The sequence below is a fragment of the Anomalospiza imberbis genome, unplaced genomic scaffold, assembly GCF_031753505.1.
Source record: "Anomalospiza imberbis isolate Cuckoo-Finch-1a 21T00152 unplaced genomic scaffold, ASM3175350v1 scaffold_126, whole genome shotgun sequence".
NCBI classification, from domain to species: Eukaryota; Metazoa; Chordata; class Aves; order Passeriformes; family Viduidae; genus Anomalospiza; species Anomalospiza imberbis.
Window position 1 is genome coordinate 126434 of NW_027099658.1, and position 11743 is coordinate 138176.

The window sequence follows — 11743 nt, forward strand, 5'->3', positions numbered from 1 at the left end:
GCAGACATCGCCACGGGCATCCCCCGGACGCAGCCGCGCCCACCAGCAAGGTCAGGCCCAGAGCCCACCTGTCCAGTCCAGGAGTCGCCGTGACATGAGCCACAGGACAGCAGCAAGCGCTGAGAGGCCCAGGCGAAGGCAAACATCGCCACGGGCATGCCCCGGACGCAGCCGCGCCCGCCAGCAAGGCCGGGCCCTAAGTGCACCTGCCTGCCCCAGGAGTCGCCGTGGCAGGAGCAGGAGGACAGCAGCCAGCGCTGAGAGGCCCAGGCGCAGGGGGACGCCGTCAGGGATGTCCCGCAGGAGCAACCGCTCCCGCCAGCGACGTCGGGCCTCACCTGGGACCTCCAACAGGAGCACCTAGTGTCGTCTTTTCTTTCTGGTCCGTCTGTTCGCTGCCGGAAGTGAAGGTGAGAACGGTCCGTACAGGGACCTTGAGATTTGCAGGTCTGTGAGCAAACCGAATTCGCTCTTGGCATTTCTACTGGCAGGAAAGTAGTCTTATGCTAAATACCTTGATTTCTGTCTCACCATGTATTAAGTGAAAAGTCACTTAAATGATGTGGCTAATTAAAAAGGACTCTTGTTCCTGCCTTTAGACTCCAACCTCAGATGCTTCCGCACTGCTTTCTCTTGAAAGTGAAGCACTCCTTGATGGGCTTGGATAGGGTTAGGGAGACATTCAGAGTAAGGTGGCTCTTAGGGAAGCTCTCTTGGAAAAGGATGTGTGCTGTCTTGCTATCCTTGAGCAATCTCATTCAGTAAAGCCAAAAGGAAGAAGAGAGAAGAGAGTGACACACTGCCTCAAGCGCCTGAAGAAATCGATCACTATATTGCTGCTGATTTCAAAGACTTGCTTGGACCTTGAAAGAACAAACCAGAAAAGACAGTGGAAATATCCTGGGACAAAGAGGATGCGCAGGACTCTGCCCCCGATGACCATTTGGGACCTTTGCCTGAGAATTAACTCAGGCCCTCGAGAAGAGCCTGCAACTTCGTAACTCCCCGGGAACAAAAGCGTTTTAGTGTGCCGGTGTGGATAACATCATGTGGTGTTGTCCAGTCAGGTAAACCACGACATCTTTGTCTGTTACAGGAGCAGCTACTTAACTCTATGTAAAGAATGTATTTAAGAGAAAGAGTGAATTTAGAGACCTCTCCTCATAGCGGATCCAGAACCTTCTCCGAAGAATTTGTTAGATTTTCATTATTTTCCGGAACACCGAAGGAAGCAGACGGGTACCAGATAGAAAATACGAGGAAACCAATAAACCTTTTACTGCTTAGAAGCGTGTCACTTTTGTTCCTCGAAGAAGTTGCCAAAGAATGTTACTTTCAAAATCCCTTCAACGATCTAACAGGAAAAAATATTGGCAAACCCTGTTAGGCAGTGTTTCTGAGCTGGGGCTGATGGTCTTGGGTGCTGGGGAGCCACGGGAAGGCTCCAGTCCTGACTGCCCGGCCAGGCTGAGGCCATTGAGCTCCGGCTCATGCCTGGCAGCTGTAAGGGCAAGCGGGAATGCCAAAGGCTCTCATGGACCCAGGCCAGGCCGGAACAGAGCAGAGCCCCCAGCCCTCCAGGAGCGGACGGGCTCTGCCAAGCCCGGCCTGGGCACTGCCCCCAGCCCAGGGACACGCGGGTGCTCTGCCCGAGAGCCGGGCCCAGAGCAGCAGAGCTGTCACGCCCCAGCTGGTTCTGGTCAGAGTGAGAAGCCAGCAGCGGCCGTGGGTGCCCTGGGCAGCACAGGAGCTGTTGACAGGGCCTGGGGAAGCACAGGAGTCAGCCTCTGCACGGCAACACAGCACACAGGCTGCAGGGGACAGAGCCAATGGCAGCGGGCATGAGCACCTCTGCGGGGCTCTTTGGCTGCAGCAGCATCGGCCCCAAGGGCTGCTCCGTCCCTGCCTGCCTGCCTGCCTGCCTGGCTGATGGGCAGGGCCGGAGGCCTTGCAGAGCAGGGGCCATTGCGGGCACGGGTGTCCCAGGAGCTGCCCCCCGGCCCAGCTGGGCCCCACTTGGGGAGGAAGGAGGCTCCCAGCCACGGCATGGCTGAGCAGCCACAAGCGTCCCTGGGCCAGGCTGTGGGAGGGCGGCTTTGCCCTCACCTGGCTGCCGGGCACCAGGGCCCTCCTGCTTGCTGTCGCGCATGGCAGCTGTCGGCGGGGAGTCCCTGTCCAGAACTGCCACAGTCTCCTCCAGGTGCTGGTCCTCTCTCTCTGTGGGAGAAAGAGGAGTGTGGGGAGTTTGCAGAACACGCCCAGGGCCACGAGGGCACTGCTCTCTGCTCAGCCCCGCGTGAGCCCTGCTCCCGTCCGCCTTCTCCTGCCGTCGTCGCCTCGAGGAACACCGCAGACGGCTCCGCTTCTTCCTCCGCCGATTCGGAGAAGGGAGAGGCAGGTGAGCCTGCAGCACAGGCCCAGAGCCCCGAGGTGAAGGTCAGATTGAAATCTGCATGGATTTCCACGTACAGTAAGTGGAGAAGATGGTGCAGTCTGCTGTTGTTACTTTGGTTTTTACCCTAGAACAGAACGTGTTGGTACGAATTTGCCGGCTTGTTGTATTTTGCAACAGCCTGCTACTAAAAAATTGCCTGTCCAGGAAACCTGCAGAGATGTGTGAAAAACGCGGTTCACTTTCCTGGTAAACGTAGCAGTTTAATAAAGGACAATAGGATATAAAATTAAGCAAAATTTAACGGCCGGTTGCTTGGCATTCAGCCAAGAGCGCACCCGGCTCTTTCGGAGACCCCCTCTACATAGCTTTTCTTTGCATCAGCCTATTGTATAAGCAATTCTGCGTATTTAAACCTTCCCCCAAACTAGTTTAGATGTTCCAAGGAGTGTTTAGCCTGGCTCCTCCTCGGGTCCACCCTTTTAGAGCATGCACATGGTTTGGCTGTGGTTCTAGTCTGCTCTTATTACCGTCTTCCGCCTGGGCTTTGGTCCATGCTTTCTACAGACGGTAGGTGCTGACAGTTGGCATGTCAGTAGCAGGGGTCTTCATCATACGTTCACTGGATGTTATCCCAAGCAAGCAGGCAGTTCAATTACCACAGGCGTAACTATATCCGCTATTTCGCTACTCTAAGCTAACTTTATAGCAGAAATAAAATATATATCTTTATAGCAACGTTGCTTTAACATTATACATATAGCATCCACTTTCATATTGGTGAAAAGCCAGTACTTTAATATGTACGTGTAACAGATGGATTAGGGATCAGCACCTGTTGGCAAAATGATGACTTCTTTTACTAAGTACTTACAGATATTCTCAGAACAGTCAGAGAGAAAAGGAGAGAGATTTCTACCAGGCTAAGCCTGGGGAAAAGTCCAAGAGGCATGTAAACTAGCCACTATCTCTCTTCTGTTCATACTGTTTATAGGCATCTTCTACCACGGTGTGCTACTCATAGTGCACCAGTGGTGTGGAAGGTTTTCACTCTGAGACCAGCCATACCTCACCTTAGCGATCCTGGTTATAAAAGAGGAACGCTAGCTGTTAATGAAGTTCGGATCATTCTTTGCCTTCTGAACTAGGAGTCATTTTCATTGCCGTCCCTGCCTCAACAGCGACAAGTACTTACTACAGAACTAGGACAGAAGGGAGGACTTCTTTTACCAACTCATGGCTTCCCTGGAATCTAAGCCCTCAGCTCCCTTGATGTGGAGTACTGGAGGGAACACTGTACCAAATCTCATCATTAAATTGGTAGCACCGGACAAAGGAATGCCCGACTGCTTTTTAAGAGTTTAACATACTTGCAAAACGATGAAGGTGACCCTTTTCAATGGCAAAACCTTTAGTAGGTTTTTTCAGCATCATGTTTCTCCTGATACACTTATGAGAATAATGTGAAGATTAGGATTCAATATGTTTTCAGCCATCCCTTTCATGCCTATTATCTTTTGACACGCCTTCATTTTGCTTTCAATTCTACAGCTTCCCTCTGGTGTTTTAAATCAGGCGCAATATTTTGCTGCTTCGTGGTGCCACTCTCTCGATCTACTGAAGAGGGCCAAGCAATATCGGGCTGTCAGCAGGTCCCAGCCGTCGCTCCTGCTGGCCGCCCCGGGGCAGGAGCGGCCCTGGGCTTTATCTTTGTTAATTAGGCTCGATAATTAGTTCAGACTCAATTTTAAATGGCCTTGCATGTCATGCTCCTTTGCAAAGATGCTAGATTGGTCTTTGATGGGCATTCAACCAAGAAACAAGTACATCAAAGCCTCTGGAGGTGGCTGCCATGGCAGGTTTCCCTGAGCGGTTACAGCCCCAGCCCCGCTCCATGGTGGGTTTCCCTGAGCGGTTACAGCCCCAGCCCCGCTCCATGGTGGGTTTCCCTGAGCGGTTACAGCCCCAGCCCCGCTCCATGGTCGGTTTCCCTGAGGGGGACAGCCACAGCCCCGCTCCATGGTGGGTTTCCCTGAGCGGTTACAGCCCCAGCCCCGCTCCATGGTGGGTTTCCCTGAGGGTGACAGCCCCAGCCCTGCTCCATGGTCGGTTTCCCTGAGCGGTTACAGCCCCAGCCACGCTCCATGGTGGGTTTCCCTGAGGGTGACAGCCCCAGCCGCACTCCATGGTGGGTTTCCCTCAGCGGTTACAGCCCCAGCCCCGCTCCATGGTGGGTTTCCCTGAGCGGTTTAAAGCCACAGCCCCGCTCCATGGTGGGTTTCCCTGAGCGGTTACAGCCACAGCCCCGCTCCATGGTGGGTTTCCCTGAGCGGTTACAGCCCCAGCCCCGCTCCATGGTGGGTTTCCCTGAGGGTGACAGCCCCAGCCCCGCTCCATGGTGGGTTTCCCGCAGTGGTTACAGCCCCAGCCCCGCTCCATGGTGGGCTTCTCTGAGAGGTGACAACCCCAGCCCCGCTCCATGGTGGGTTTCACTGAGGAGCGAGAGCCTCAACCCTGCGCCATGGCGGCTTTCTTTCTTCCAAAGGCCCCCAAGACCCGGGCCCGGTGGGACCAGAGCAGAGCCCCCAGCCCTCCAGGAGCAGACGGGCTCTGCCAAGCCCGGCCTGGGCACTGCCTCCAGCCCAGGGACACGCGGGTGCTCTGTCCGAGAGCCGTGCCCAGAGCAGCAGAGCTGTCACACCCCAGCTGGTTCTGGTCAGAGTGAGAAGCCAGCAGCGGCCGTGGGTGCCCTGGGCAGCACAGGAGCTCTTGGCAGGGCCTGGGGAAGCACAGGAGTCAGCCTCTGCACGGCGACACAGCACGCAGGCTGCAGGGGACAGAGCCAATGGCAGCGGGCATGAGCACCTCTGCGGGGCTCTTTGGCTGCAGCAGCATCGGCCCCAAGGGCTGCTCCGTCCCTGCCTGCCTGCCTGCCTGCCTGGCTGATGGGCAGGGCCGGAGGCCTTGCAGAGCAGGGGCCATTGCGGGCACGGGTGTCCCAGGAGCTGCCCCCCGGCCCAGCTGGGCCCCACTTGGGGAGGAAGGAGGCTCCCAGCCACGGCATGGCTGAGCAGCCACAAGCGTCCCTGGGCCAGGCTGTGGGAGGGCGGCTTTGCCCTCACCTGGCTGCCGGGCACCAGGGCCCTCCTGCTTGCTGTCGCGCATGGCAGCTGTCGGCGGGGAGTCCCTGTCCAGAACTGCCACAGTCTCCTCCAGGTGCTGGTCCTCTCTCTCTGTGGGAGAAAGAGGAGTGTGGGGAGTTTGCAGAACACGCCCAGGGCCACGAGGGCACTGCTCCCTGCTCAGCCCCGCGTGAGCCCTGCTCCCGTCCGCCTTCTCCTGCCGTCGTCGCCTCGAGGAACACCGCAGACGGCTCCGCTTCTTCCTCCGCCGATTCGGAGAAGGGAGAGGCAGGTGAGCCTGCAGCACAGGCCCAGAGCCCCGAGGTGAAGGTCAGATTGAAATCTGCATGGATTTCCACGTACAGTAAGTGGAGAAGATGGTGCAGTCTGCTGTTGTTACTTTGGTTTTTACCCTAGAACAGAACGTGTTGGTACGAATTTGCCGGCTTGTTGTATTTTGCAACAGCCTGCTACTAAAAAATTGCCTGTCCAGGAAACCTGCACAGATGTGTGAAAAACGCGGTTCACTTTCCTGGTAAACGTAGCAGTTTAATAAAGGACAATAGGATATAAAATTAAGCAAAATTTAACGGCCGGTTGCTTGGCATTCAGCCAAGAGCGCACCCGGCTCTTTCGGAGACCCCCTCTACATAGCTTTTCTTTGCATCAGCCTATTGTATAAGCAATTCTGCGTATTTAAACCTTCCCCCAAACTAGTTTAGATGTTCCAAGGAGTGTTTAGCCTGGCTCCTCCTCGGGTCCACCCTTTAGAGCATGCACATGGTTTGGCTGTGGTTCTAGTCTGCTCTTATTACCGTCTTCCGCCTGGGCTTTGGTCCATGCTTTCTACAGACGGTAGGTGCTGACAGTTGGCATGTCAGTAGCCAGGGGTCTTCATCATACGTTCACTGGATGTTATCCCAAGCAAGCAGGCAGTTCAATTACCACAGGCGTAACTATATCCGCTATTTCGCTACTCTAAGCTAACTTTATAGCAGAAAATAAAATATATATCTTTATAGCAACGTTGCTTTAACATTATACATATAGCATCCACTTTCATATTGGTGAAAAGCCAGTACTTTAATATGTACGTGTAACAGATGGATTAGGGATCAGCACCTGTTGCAAAATGATGACTTCTTTTACTAAGTACTTACAGATATTCTCAGAACAGTCAGAGAGAAAAGGAGAGAGATTTCTACCAGGCTAAGCCTGGGGAAAAGTCCGAGAGGCATGTAAACTAGCCACTATCTCTCTTCTGTTCAAATTGTTTATAGGCATCTTCTACCACGGTGTGCTACTCATAGTGCACCAGTGGTGTGGAAGGTTTTCACTCTGAGACCAGCCATACCTCACCTTAGCGATCCTGGTTATAAAAGAGGAACGCTAGCTGTTAATGAAGTTCGGATCATTCTTTGCCTTCTGAACTAGGAGTCATTTCATTGCCGTCCCTGCCTCAACAGCGACAAGTACTTACTACAGAACTAGGACAGAAGGGAGGACTTCTTTTACCAACTCATGGCTTCCCTGGAATCTAAGCCCTCAGCTCCCTTGATGTGGAGTACTGGAGGGAACACTGTACCAAATCTCATCATTAAATTGGTAGCACCGGACAAAGGAATGCCCGACTGCTTTTTAAGAGTTTAACATACTTGCAAAACGATGAAGGTGACCCTTTTCAATGGCAAAACCTTTAGTAGGTTTTTTCAGCATCATGTTTCTCCTGATACACTTATGAGAATAATGTGAAGATTAGGATTCAATATGTTTTCAGCCATCCCTTTCATGCCTATTATCTTTTGACACGCCTTCATTTTGCTTTCAATTCTACAGCTTCCCTCTGGTGTTTTAAATCAGGCGCAATATTTTGCTGCTTCGTGGTGCCACTCTCTCGATCTACTGAAGAGGGCCAAGCAATATCGGGCTGTCAGCAGGTCCAGCCGTCGCTCCTGCTGGCCGCCCCGGGGCAGGAGCGGCCCTGGGCTTTATCTTTGTTAATTAGGCTCGATAATTAGTTCAGACTCAATTTTAAATGGCCTTGCATGTCATGCTCCTTTGCAAAGATGCTAGATTGGTCTTTGATGGCATTCAACCAAGAAACAAGTACATCAAAGCCTCTGGAGGTGGCTGCCATGGCAGGTTTCCCTGAGCGGTTACAGCCCAGCCCCGCTCCATGGTGGGTTTCCCTGAGCGGTTTACAGCCCCAGCCCCGCTCCATGGTGGGTTTCCCTGAGCGGTTACAGCCCCAGCCCCGCTCCATGGTCGGTTTCCCTGAGGGGGACAGCCACAGCCCCGCTCCATGGTGGGTTTCCCTGAGCGGTTACAGCCCCAGCCCCCGCTCCATGGTGGGTTTCCCTGAGGGTGACAGCCCCAGCCGCACTCCATGGTGGGTTTCCCTGAGCGGTTACAGCCCCAGCCCCGCTCCATGGTGGGGTTTCCCTGAGCGGTTAAAGCCACAGCCCCGCTCCATGGTGGGTTTCCCTGAGCGGTTACAGCCACAGCCCCGCTCCATGGTGGGTTTCCCTGAGCGGTTACAGCCCCAGCCACGCTCCATGGTGGGTTTCCCTGAGGGTGACAGCCCCAGCCCCGCTCCATGGTGGGTTTCCCGCAGTGGTTACAGCCCCAGCCCCGCTCCATGGTGGGCTTCTCTGAGAGGTGACAACCCCAGCCCCGCTCCATGGTGGGTTCACTGAGGAGCGAGAGCCTCAACCCTGCGCCATGGTGGCTTTCTTTCTTCCAAAGGCCCCCAAGACCCGGGCCCGGTGGGACCAGAGCAGAGCCCCCAGCCCTCCAGGAGCAGACGGGCTCTGCCAAGCCCGGCCTGGGCACTGCCTCCAGCCCAGGGACACGCGGGTGCTCTGTCCGAGAGCCGTGCCCAGAGCAGCAGAGCTGTCACGCCCCAGCTGGTTCTGGTCAGAGTGAGAAGCCAGCAGCGGCCGTGGGTGCCCTGGGCAGCACAGGAGCTGTTGCCAGGGCCTGGGGAAGCACAGGAGTCAGCCTCTGCACGGCGACACAGCACGCAGGCTGCAGGGGACAGAGCCAATGGCAGCGGGCATGAGCACCTCTGCGGGGCTCTTTGGCTGCAGCAGCATCGGCCCAAGGGCTGCTCCGTCCCTGCCTGCCTGCCTGCCTGCCTGGCTGATGGGCAGGGCCGGAGGCCTTGCAGAGCAGGGGCCATTGCGGGCACGGGTGTCCCAGGAGCTGCCCCCCCGGCCCAGCTGGGCCCCACTTGGGGAGGAAGGAGGCTCCCAGCCACGGCATGGCTGAGCAGCTCCTGCCTCCCCCTGCCTCTGCCCTGGCCCCACATCGCCTGCCACAGCGTCCCTGGGCCAGGCTGTGGGAGGGCGGCTTTGCCCTCACCTGGCTGCCGGGCACCAGGGCCCTCCTGCTTGCTGTCGCGCATGGCAGCTGTCGGCGGGGAGTCCCTGTCCAGAACTGCCACAGTCTCCTCCAGGTGCTGGTCCTCTCTCTCTGTGGGAGAAAGAGGAGTGTGGGGAGTTTGCAGAACAGGCCCAGGGCCACGAGGGCACTGCTCCCTGCTCAGCCCCGCGTGAGCCCTGCTCCTGTCCGCCTTCTCCTCCCGTCGTCGCCTCGAGGAACACCGCTGTCTGCTCTGGCTGTTCCTCCGCTGATTCTGGGAAGGGAGAGGCAGGTGAGCCTGCAGCACAGGCCCAGAGCCCCGAGGTGAAGGTCAGATTGAAATCTGCATGGATTTCCTAGTAGGATAAGTGGAGAAGATGGTGCAGTCTGCTGTGGTTGCTTTGGTTTTTACCCTAGAACAGAACGTGTTGGTACGAATTTGCCGGCTTGTTGTATTTTGCAACAGCCTGCTACTAAAAAATTGCCTGTCCAGGAAACCTGCACAGATGTGTGAAAAACGCGGTTCACTTTCCTGGTAAACGTAGCAGTTTAATAAAGGACAATAGGATATAAAATTAAGCAAAATTTAACGGCCGGTTGCTTGGCATTCAGCCAAGAGCGCACCCGGCTCTTTCGGAGACCCCCTCTACATAGCTTTTCTTTGCATCAGCCTATCGTATAAGCAATTCTGCATATTTAAACCTTCCCCAAGCTAGTTTAGATGTTCCAAGGAGTGTTTAGCCTGGCTCCTCCTCGGGTCCACCCTTTTAGAGCATGCACATGGTTTGGCTGTGGTTCTAGTCTGCTCTTATTATCATCTTCCGCCTGGGCTTTGGTCCATGCTTTCTACAGACGGTAGGTGCTGACAGTTGGCATGTCAGTAGCAGGGGTCTTCATCATACGTTCACTGGATGTTATCCCAAGCAAGCAGGCAGTTCAGTTACCACAGGCGTAACTATATCCGCTATTTCACTACTCTAAGCTAATTTTATAGCAGAAATAAAATATATATCTTTATAGCAACGTTGCTTTAACATTATACATATAGCATCCACTTTCATATTGGTGAAAAGCCAGTACTTTAATATGTACGTGTAACAGATGGATTAGGGATCAGCACCTGTTGGCAAAATGATGACTTCTTTTACTAAGTACTTACAGATATTCTCAGAACAGTCAGAGAGAAAAGGAGAGAGATTTCTACCAGGCTAAGCCTGGGGAAAAGTCCAAGAGGCATGTAAACTAGCCACTGTCTCTCTTCTGTTCATCTTGTTTATAGGCATCTTCTACCACGGTGTGCTACTCATAGTGCACCAGTGGTGTGGAAGGTTTTCACTCTGAGACCAGTCATACCTCACCTTAGCGGATCCTGGTTATAAAAGAGGAACGCTAGCTGTTAATGAAGTTCGGATCATTCTTTGCCTTCTGAACTAGGAGTCATTTTCATTGCCGTCCCTGCCTCAACAGCGACAAGTACTTACTACAGAACTAGGACAGAAGGGAGGACTTCTTTTACCAACTCATGGCTTCCCTGGAATCTAAGCCCTCAGCTCCCTTGATGTGGAGTACTGGAGGGAACACTGTACCAAATCTCATCATTAAATTGGTAGCACCGGACAAAGGAATGCCCGACTGCTTTTTAAGAGTTTAACATACTTGCAAAACGATGAAGGTGACCCTTTTCAATGGCAAAACCTTTAGTAGGTTTTTTCAGCATCATGTTTCTCCTGATACACTTATGAGAATAATGTGAAGATTAGGATTCAATATGTTTTCAGCCATCCCTTTCACGCCTATTATCTTTTGACACGCCTTCATTTTGCTTTCAATTCTACAGCTTCCCTCTGGTGTTTTAAATCAGGCGCAATATTTTGCTGCTTCGTGGTGCCACTCTCTCGATCTACTGAAGAGGGCCAAGCAATGCCGGGCTGTCAGCAGGTCCCATCCGTCGCTCCTGCTGGCCGCCCCGGGGCAGGAGCGGCCCCGGCCGTGCCATGGCAGCGCTTCCCTCGGGTGTCGGCACTGCCGGCCCGGCTCTGCCGAGCGGCCCCGGCCGTGCCATGGCAGCGCTTCCCTCGGGTCTCGGCACTGCCGGCCCGGCTCTGCCGAGCGGCCCCGGCCGTGCCACGGCAGCGCTTCCCTCGGGTCTCGGCACTGCCGGCCCGGCTCTGCCGGGGGGCTGGGGCAGTGCCACGGCGCACGGCAGCTCTGGCCCTGCAGCCTCGGCCAGCAGCAAGATCTGCGCGCTGGGACCCCGCAGCGGCCACCCGCTTCTCCCAGAGCCCGAGGAACGTCCGCACGCTCCCAACAGCGCGGCGGGAATGCGCTGAGGGAGCCGCGCGCGCTCGGCTCCGGGCGGCAGCCGCCCCGCCCCTCACCCCCGCCCCCCCTTCCCGCCCTCCGGCCCCGCCGCGCGGCGCCAGCGCTGTCATGGCGGCTCTCGCCCACAAGGCCGCGCCCTGAGCCCGGCAATGGTGCCGGGAACGTTCTGGAAGTCTGGAAGGCGCGGGCGGGGACCCGTTGCAAACTGTGCGAGAGGTCCCATTTCCTGAAAAAAGCATGTCCTGTAATGCTTCAGCTTTGCACACGTCCAAGCCTGATCAACAAGAAGAGACATTTAACCTGTGACACACATAGCAGCCTGCAAGCTCGAAGGCCAGGTGTTAGAAAAAGCAAAGTACTTGTTGCTAGAATTGTCTTTTAAGACTCAGGGCTGGGCACGTTTCACTGATCTCAGACCCCGAGGGAAGCTGACAAAGCTTGGGAAGAAGGATGCCTGCTGGTAGTGGACACAAGGGATCCAGAATTTAGGGGCCATAAGGCCACCTGCTAGAACTGCCGAGATAAGGAAAACACTCCTAAAGTC